The following is a 9,061-nucleotide window of genomic DNA, read 5'->3' on the forward strand; positions in this document are numbered from 1 at the left end:
TAAGCTTACTCAGCTGCTCAGCCACTGCAGGACTTAGGGTCTCTGCAGGTGTCCAGGAGAGGGCCCCCCAGGGATGAGCTGACCTCCCAGCAGGCTCAGCTGCCCCACTTCTCCCGGGGGGCGGTGGGTGCCACCGGTGGGCGGAGCCCAATGCCATGCACCACAGGCCAGTGCCTAGGGCTCGCCCCTGTGGCTGGACAGCTTCCTCTGTGTGGAGGACATGCTTTCTGGTTTGCTGAATTTGTTGTATTGGTTTTGAGAAAACAGAGCCCCAGGGCCATCGTGTGTTTAGGAACAAAGGCTCTGCTGTGGAGGCCGCAAGGAGAGGGCTTTGGGTCCGAGATACTCAGCTACAGTGGCCCCTCAGGCTCCACTGTCCCTGTCTGATCCTCTTTGCAAATCAAGCTTTACTAAGGCAGAGTCCTGGCCTATAAGGACCTCAGTAAATTCTGGTTTTAAATACAGTTCTGGAACCTTGTTAGTGATCTCTAGATTTCCCCTAAATCCTCAGTTTCATGTAAAATCCTGACTATTTAAACCTGCTAAGGAGACAACTCAGCCAGATTTTAAGGCCCCAGAGACTCAAAAGGCCCTGGAGCCTCCCCGAGCCTCCTTAGTTCTGCTCCTTGAGCAGAAACTGCCCAAGCTCCATGGGAACACACCTCCGAGGACACCAGTTTAAGAATGCTACTGATTTTTTTTCTTACTCAAAAGCCCTAATTAAACTAATTTGGCTTCTTAACAGCTTAATTTGCAACTACTGTTTTGCCCCAAGACTTACTTAGGGTTCAAAAACAATCAGCTGCGGCCCCCCCAACAGCAGCTGTGAATGGCTTCCCCCCACCTCCACATGCACACAAGTCCAAGCTGTTCTCCGGGCTGCAGATGAGCTGGTGGGTGGAAACCCCACGTGGAATCAGGGCAGCAGCCTGGGCAGCCGTGACTCACTGTGCTGAGGGATTGACCCCTCCAGGATTAAGGTTCAGCTCCCAGACCCTCTGATTTCCAGGCCTTCTCCTTAACCAACACCTGTTTGCCGGAAGCTGGTCGTTCCCAGCGGCAACTGCCTCCTGATTTTCCACTTTATTATTGTCTTGACTCAGTAACAGTCTTTCTCAGCATTGCTGGAAGTTTCCAGAATCCAGTGGGCCTAAAAGGGGGCTCTTGGATTGCCCCGTCCCTCTCTGATTTTGTTGCCTAAACTCCATGGCAAAATAGAAGGGGATTAAGGGTCTGGGCTTGGTCACCATACTTGGGGATGGGGGTTTAAGGGGCCCTGATGAGAAGTACTTCCTACCCTGGTCCCCACTCGGTTGTCCTGTCTGTGTCCAGCCCCTGGCCTGGGCACTTGGTGTGGCTCTTTCCCAATGGCAGCACAGAACATTGAGCCTCTTCTCCCTCCTTGTTCTCTGCCTCCCACGATATTCCATTTGTCCTCTGTCCCCTCAGCCTGTGGGATCTGACTGAACACAGAGTGCCCCAGAGGACTGACCAGCCAACCTACTGCTCTCTCCAGACACCCCACTGCTATCCCCACAGGTGAGGTGACTATGGCTGATTCACAAGGAGGTTGCTGCTCACCCCAGCCCCAGGTCTTCTTCATACGAGATGTGATGATGTTCCCTGACACCCCTAGCAGTCACCTGTGCTATAGTTTGGGTAGAAATGAATCCTTTATAACATATATCCTGTTAGCTCAGTCTATAATGGAAATGGTCAAGATAGTTTTCAATCCTGATTTTTATTTACCAAAGAATTGGTCATCCATATGCTATTTATTTATTCACTTATATAAATTATGGGAAAATATACAGAACATAAAATGTAACTTTTATTTGTTCTAATTAGTTATACATGACAGTAGAAGGTTTTTGACAAATCATACATAAATGGAGTGTAATTTCTCATTCTTCTGGTTGTACATGATGTAGAATCACACTGGTCAAGTAGTCATATATGCACATAGGGTAATAATGCCAAAATGGAGCTCCTTAAGCATTTAAAAAAATATTTAGTTGTAGATGAACACAATACCTCCATTTTATTTATTTTTATGTGGTGCTGAGGATCGAACCCAGTGCCCCCCCCACACTAAACCAGCATTCCACCACTGAGCCACAACCCCAGCCCACCTTAAGGTAAGCATTTTTAAGGGTACAGTGATCTAGCCACCTTCACATTGTTGTGTAACTATAATCTCCAGAACTCTCTGCAGTTGCAAAATTGAAACTTTGTACCCGTTAAACACTAACTCTCCATTCCTCCTTCCCAGTAACTTCTGTTCTACTTTGTGTCTCTGAATTTGTCCACTCTGTGTACCTCATATAAGAGAAATCCTTTCATGACTGGCTTCTTTCACTTGATGTAGGTCCTCAAGGTTCACCTGTGTTGTACAGTGTGTCAGAACTTTCTTCCGTCCTAGACTGGATAGTACCCATCACACGTGCACACCACATTTTGCCTCTCTATTAATTCGACAGTGGATCCTAGACTTACTCTCACCTTTTTGCCTAGTGTGGACACTGCTGCTGTGAACATGTTTTTGCAAATATCTCTTTGAGGCCTTGATTTCAGTTCTTTCAGGTGTACACCTAGAAATGGAACTGCTGGATCACATGGGATTTGTAGTTTTTGTTTTTTGAGGGGCTCCGTGCTGTTGCCGTAGTGGCTGCATTGTACATTCCCACCCCTAGTGCACAGGGGTTCGCATTTCTCCAACATGGGCTATTCTGGTTTTTTGTTTGAGTTTAGTGTCTATCGTAGTGAGTATTAAGTGCTGTTCACTGTGACCATGATTTGCATTCATCTGACGCGTAGTGATGTTGAACATCTATTGATATATTGTTGGCCATCTGTATCTCTTCTTTGAAGAGATGTCTGTTGAAGCTTTGTGTCCGTTTATGAATCATGTCGTTAGTTTATGAATCATGTCGTTAGTTTATGAATCATGTCGTTAGTTTTCTATTGTATTCACCTTCTCTTGTTCATCCAAGTCTTTGATGAAAATGCAGGACTGGTGTGGCCTGAGACAGAGCCCGGGGCCACAGCAGAAAAACAAAGCCTCGCTCTGGTTTCCTGGAGTTGGCAGCCATCATTCACCAACGCAGACACCCTGGTGGGGCTCCGGGTCTGTGTGTGTTCCCTCATGACTCAGGATGGAAGACTCCAAGTGGCCCGGTTCTCTGGAGACCGCGCACTCTCTCAGGCTTTCTCTCCACTTGACTGTGATTGGTTTGCTCTGGTCAGGCTGGGGGAGGAGAAAAGGGGGGTGACTTCCCCTGTGTCCTTAGCCCTGAGACAAGAGTGGGGTTAGCATCTGCGACCTCTGCAAGGTGTCTGGGTCGCCTTGAAGAAGATGCTTCATCTTTCTATGCTTTGTTGCTTTCTTTATAAAATAGGATAACTGTCCTGGATCCTCCCTCACAGGCTGGCTGAGAGACTAGGATGATTATTAGGGAAGTGGACAGGAGTCTCACACCTGAGGAGTTGGAGCTCATTGACATTGAACTTCTTCCTCCAACCGTATACAGAGGGGTGCTTGCTGCCCTGCATGTTTTATCAGGATTTTGAAGTCTCTTCTTTGGCACTTTCTGCTTTCCCTGGCTGACACCTGAGCCTGGGCGTGCCTCTCCTGGAGCCGCTTTGCTCCTCCCCACCTCAGCCCACTAGATAGCTTGCAGGCTGCTTTGGGGATGTTTTCTCTTGGCTTCCTCAGGAGTATTTGTGGGTAGAGTGACAGTGGTACCTTTAAAAGGTTTCCCACTCTCCCTGGCTGAGTCTCTGTCTTTGTGGGAAGGCAACATTTTTCTCACACTGGAAAGAACTAGTCTTCTGGAAGCCAAATGCCCATGTCCACCTCTGCCCAACTTTCCAGTTACCATAAAATTTAAAGTGAAATGAATCACTCCCACAATCCCTGTTTCTTTCACTCTCCTGGCCCTTTCCGCCTTGTTGGGCAGAAATGGGTCCAGAGAAGGGAGGAGTCAGGAGAAGGTGCTAGAAAGATCAGTTGAAGCTGGAGCAGCCACAGAGGGTTCTAAGCAGAACTTTGGAAGAATTATCTCCCAAGTAAGGAAGGAAGAGGAGGCGGGAGGGGAACTGACAGACCCTATGGCTGGCTAGAGGTGGCTGATGGGGGAAAGTTGGGAGGGTAGGACAGTCCTGAGACCCAGGAGGATGGAAATGCTGTTGACACTGGGCAGCTGAGCTGGCCATGATGGTGGGGCACGTGGAGCAAAGGGTGATGGGAAACAAGGGGTTCATGGTATTTTTTGCAATTTTTATCAAGATAAAATTCATGTAAAACACTCCCAATTTTAAAGTGTACAATTCATTGGGTTTTAGCACATTTCCAATGCAGGGTAACCATCACCACTGTCCAGCTCCAGAAATAGTTCTCCCTTCCACCCCCGCAGAACCAGCACCTGTTGGCAGGCACTCCTAACTCTCCCTCCCTCCCGCCTCCAGCCCACGGCAACCACTAGTCTCTCTGATTTGTCCGTTGTGGACACTGCACATGGACAGAGGCCACTTGGCATCACGTTTTCAAGGATCATCCATGTAGCAGCATGCAGAACTTCATTCTGTTTTCTACGAAACCGACCCATAAACACAAATTTGTGACCCAAACTTCCTATTTTCCCAGGGATCAATAGAACCTTCCACTCCAATCCCAGAGAAGCACAAGAGCAGCAGCCTGACCTGCAAACCTCCTGCCCTCCAGGGAAAGACCTCTAGCTCCTGCTGTGGAGTCTGGCCTCAGCCCTTGCCTTTCCTGACAGTCGGGTCCAAGGGTAGGATCAGAAGGGTTACCTGGAGGGACAGAGACGAGGTAGGCAAGATTGCCAGGAAGCCGCTGCCCTGAGACAGGATACCAAACGGGACGAGGGTCAGGAAGCACACAGGGACCCGGGACAGGTCTGGCACTGTAGTTCTACAGGCAGACAACCTACCCAGCCGAGGCAGACATCTGCCATGGGGGGGGGGGGCAGTTCAGGTGGGCCGCGATGGCAGCCACGGGGCCTGTGATGGGTATGATTTTAGAGTGGAATCTAACTTAGGTGGGCATGTGCTCACTGCCTGCCAGTCTTGGGTGGGTTCAGACAACAGAGGAGGACCCTTAGGGGAAGCCCACAAAAACTAAAGCAGGCAACATCCTTGTAAATCATAGCTTGGGGTGGCAGAGCAATAAAAGGCTCCAGGGAGCATCTCATTCAACCTCTGGGTTTCATGCAGGAGAAATCAATGCCCCCGGAGACCCGTGCATTGTCCACCAGACACCATTGACCAGAGGCCAAGTGCCAGTCTGAAGCTCTCCACTCCACCAGGGTTTTCAGCATCGCCAACCACAGTGTTCCCTCTACATGACAAATATTTCGTAATGCCATCTTTACTATCTTAGTATTACATTTATAGATAATATAACCTGCCTATATACATAATAAAAAATCAATATAATGCCCTACATGTAATCTAAGGGAGACTACAAGGGAAGTCATTTATAACGAAGTAGTTCAATAAGTAAATACGCAGGCACAACTGCACTGGAATGATTGTCGCGGCTGCAGAGGCAGACAGATGGAAACCTGTTAGGCCGGTGACTTCAATATCCTAAGTGTTGTTGCTGTGGACTGTGGTATTTTTCTGAAAGGCAAATGACTCTTGGTAAAGTTGCAGCCAATACAAATTACACTGTCTCTTCGGCAGGGAAACTGGAGCCCAAGTTTGAGCCTGGACTACTGGCCCCTGACAGTAGTCAGGGTGGGGAGGTGGGAGTGGCAGTGGGGTGGAGAGAGCGACACGGGCCAGGTGCTGCTGGGCTGCTGCTGGACACACTGGGAGGTAAGGGAGCAGACAAGGCCACACAGCAGGGTCCCCGGGGAAACCCACTTCAGAAGAGTCCACAGGGGGCGGGCAGCGGGTCCCATGGTCCACAGTTCGTTCCGTGAGGAAGAAGCACTGCTGCTTATGTCATTTTGTGCCTTAGGCGACTGCCCAGGAAGCCAGACTGCAGTCCTTCCAGAGTGACCTCTCTGAAACCAACAGAAAAATCCTGCACCTCAGGGAACAGGGTGCATGCTGGTTGACTTGGCCAGTGGAACCCCCAGGCCTTGCAGAGGCAGGTGGACCAGCAGGCTGAGGGTATGGGAGGCAGGTGCAGCTGGGAACCTGGGCGCCATCCAGTTGCATCTGGTACAACGTGGTAGTGGCATTGCTAGGAGACTCGGTTATGCTAGAGACTTAACAACATTGTGCTTATGTGTTTTAAGGAAAAAAGTTATTTCAAATTCAAATCATTTAAAAAGACCATTTGGAATCCATTCCAATGCCTAGCAGAATTTCTATCTGATAGTCGTGCGGAACACAGGACAATCATTAATTCTGTGAGACTTCCCCATAGATTATAGGACAATGATAACTGATGTTGCCTAAGTTCCAAGCACTGGATCTTTGTAAGAATTCCAAAGCCCCCAGGTGCAGATTAACTCACCACATGTGCACAATCATCTTAGGGGGCAGGTACTATTATTATCCCCATTTTATAGATGAGGAAACTGAGGTCAGAGGCATTCACATGATTAGTGATAGTACAGGGATTGGAAGACAGGCTTCTGGCTCACCGTAGCCCCAGGCTTCATTCTCTAAATGCCAGTGGTGTCTCCCCGCATCACTGTGATAACGAAAACACTTCCAGCTACCTGCTGCACACACACACACTCATTTACCTTAGGACCTGACACACTATTCATGGACACACGGTCTCCAGGGAGCAGTCACTAGTCACTTGGGTCACAGCTACGAACTCCAGGTTTACTGACCCTGAGCAAGATGGAGGATGAGGTGGGGTGGAGGATGGATGAATCGAAGAACTTGACACCCCTGAGGAGTCACGTCATTGTTCTTCTAGACAGTGAGACAGGCTGGGCTGTCGGACTGAAGCAGAAGCTGAAGATTTTCAGGAATTTTAACTGTCATCACCCAGACTCTGGTCTGGCACCAGAAAAAATAAAAAAGAGAAACCAAAACCTAAAACCAAACTGATCTCCTGCTTCTGTCTTCTTACAACTGAGTCATGGCGCTCTGTGGCCGATGCCACCCGGCTGTCATCAGGCCCATGCTGCTCCTTGGGAGTCAGTTGGATCCCATCTGAATCTAGATTCCAAACACACCCGCTGCCAGAGCACGGCGGGCGATTGTGGCTGTGCAGAGCCCTGGGGGTGGGTTTCTCCTCACAGAGCTTCTGACAGGCATCTGCACGGGGAAATCTAGCTCCCAGCCTCCTGGTGGGTGGTCTCAGATCTTCCAAACCACCAGGCAAGTGGTGCCCAGGCCAGTGGAAGCAGGGGTGGGGGATGGGGGATGGAGCAGGAAAGTTACCAAATAAGCTCTGGAATCTGCAGCTGTTGCAGCCTCTGGTTCTGATAGAGAGGGGTCCTGCTTTGTTCTGGGACCAGAGTTGCCTTCTGTTTTCCAAACCAGTCAATACGTCATCTGAGATGGTCACCCTCTTAGTCCTGTGGTAAGTAAAGGAAGAATAATAATGATAATGTCTGTCCCGTATCAGGCACCTACTATGTCCTGTGCAAAGTGCTTGTACCCACCCTGCAAGTATGCATATTTATCATCAGCTATACCCATTTCACAGATGGGAAAACTGAGGCAAAGTGATATGCCCATAGTCATACCATCCAGCATCAACTTCTGGGGATCTGTTTTTAACCCTTGGTTGGAGCTTCAGGACTCCTCTCCTACCTAACTCCCAGCTTTCTTCAACAGACAGGGCACAGAATATCAAGTTGGGCAGCCAGTGCTTAAGACTGATGGTCACAGTCCTTTTGAGTTGATCAACCTGTTGGGGCATGTGGCCTCATGCTCCCTGACCTACCCTGTACCTGGGGCAGACACTGCAGAGGGATCCTGGGCTCTGTTTCCTGCTGAGACCAAACAGGGTTTCAGGACTCCAGCATTATTTGGAGGGTGCCAGAGCATGTGAGTCCCTCGTGGCACTGTCCCCAGCTGACTTTTGCTTTCTTCCACTCCACTGTGGGCCTTTGGGTCTCCTTGACCTCCTTTATTCCTGAGTTCAGTCCTGGGCCCTCCCCCCAGTCTAGTTGGTCTTGGCACCTGCTCCTCTTCCTTCTCTGGACCCTGAGTCTCCACGATGCACCAACACCACCCCTGCCCTGGAAGAACAGATTTGGCCTCTCTTGAATTTCCTTGACAGTGGACACACAAGGTGAGATGGTTGATGATATATGCCAAATAAAGAGCATCCATTCTCAGGGTCAAATGAGCACTGTTTAATTTCATGCCAACTCGTGATGACATCTTTCTAGAACAGGAAAAAAGGAAAAGAAAAAGAAAAAAAGAGAGTAGGTTTCCATTTAGAATCAATATGTCCCTATGTATTTGCCCCTGAAATTCTGGCAGTAAGGAATTCCAGGCCTCAGTGGTGGACTCGGGCCCTCTCTTCCTGCTCTTGGTGGCAGTGGGGTCCCTGGGAGGCAAGGACCACCGTCAGCCCTGGCCCAGGTGTGCTGGGTGTCGGCACATGTGCCACATCCCCAGCTACGCCCAGACCCTGCGGTGCGCCGTGCACCGCTGCCCAGGAGCCCGAGAGCCCCCGCAGCCCTTTGTCACTTGATGCCCAATGTGCATTCTCCAGTGGGCACAGCAGGCGACCCTGCGGCAGGGCCTCTGCCGGATCCTGGGATTATGGGCCTGCCTGCAGCGGCAGATGGTAGCGCTTAGAGCTAAACGGCACTCGGCTGCTTTGAACATCTTGAAAAGATTTCTTTAGAAGTTAAACTTGGCCTGGGAGTGACAATATGGTTCAGTCTGTGGCTTTGAAAAGGCCTCGGGTGTGGCGGGGTGGGGGCGGTGCAGGTTTCCCCGCCTCCCTTGGCTCCTGTTCTCCGAGACCTGTTTTTCACGTGTCTCGGCAGCTCCTGTGTTTCCGCTCCACTGTTCCGGAGTCCCACTTGCTTCTGGTGCCGGTGCTGCAGGAAGCCCACGGTAGCCGTGCTAGGCTGCCTTTAGATCCCCTGGGCAGCAACACAGG

Source organism: Sciurus carolinensis, chromosome 15 (genome assembly GCF_902686445.1).
Source record: "Sciurus carolinensis chromosome 15, mSciCar1.2, whole genome shotgun sequence".
Classification (NCBI taxonomy): domain Eukaryota; kingdom Metazoa; phylum Chordata; class Mammalia; order Rodentia; family Sciuridae; genus Sciurus; species Sciurus carolinensis.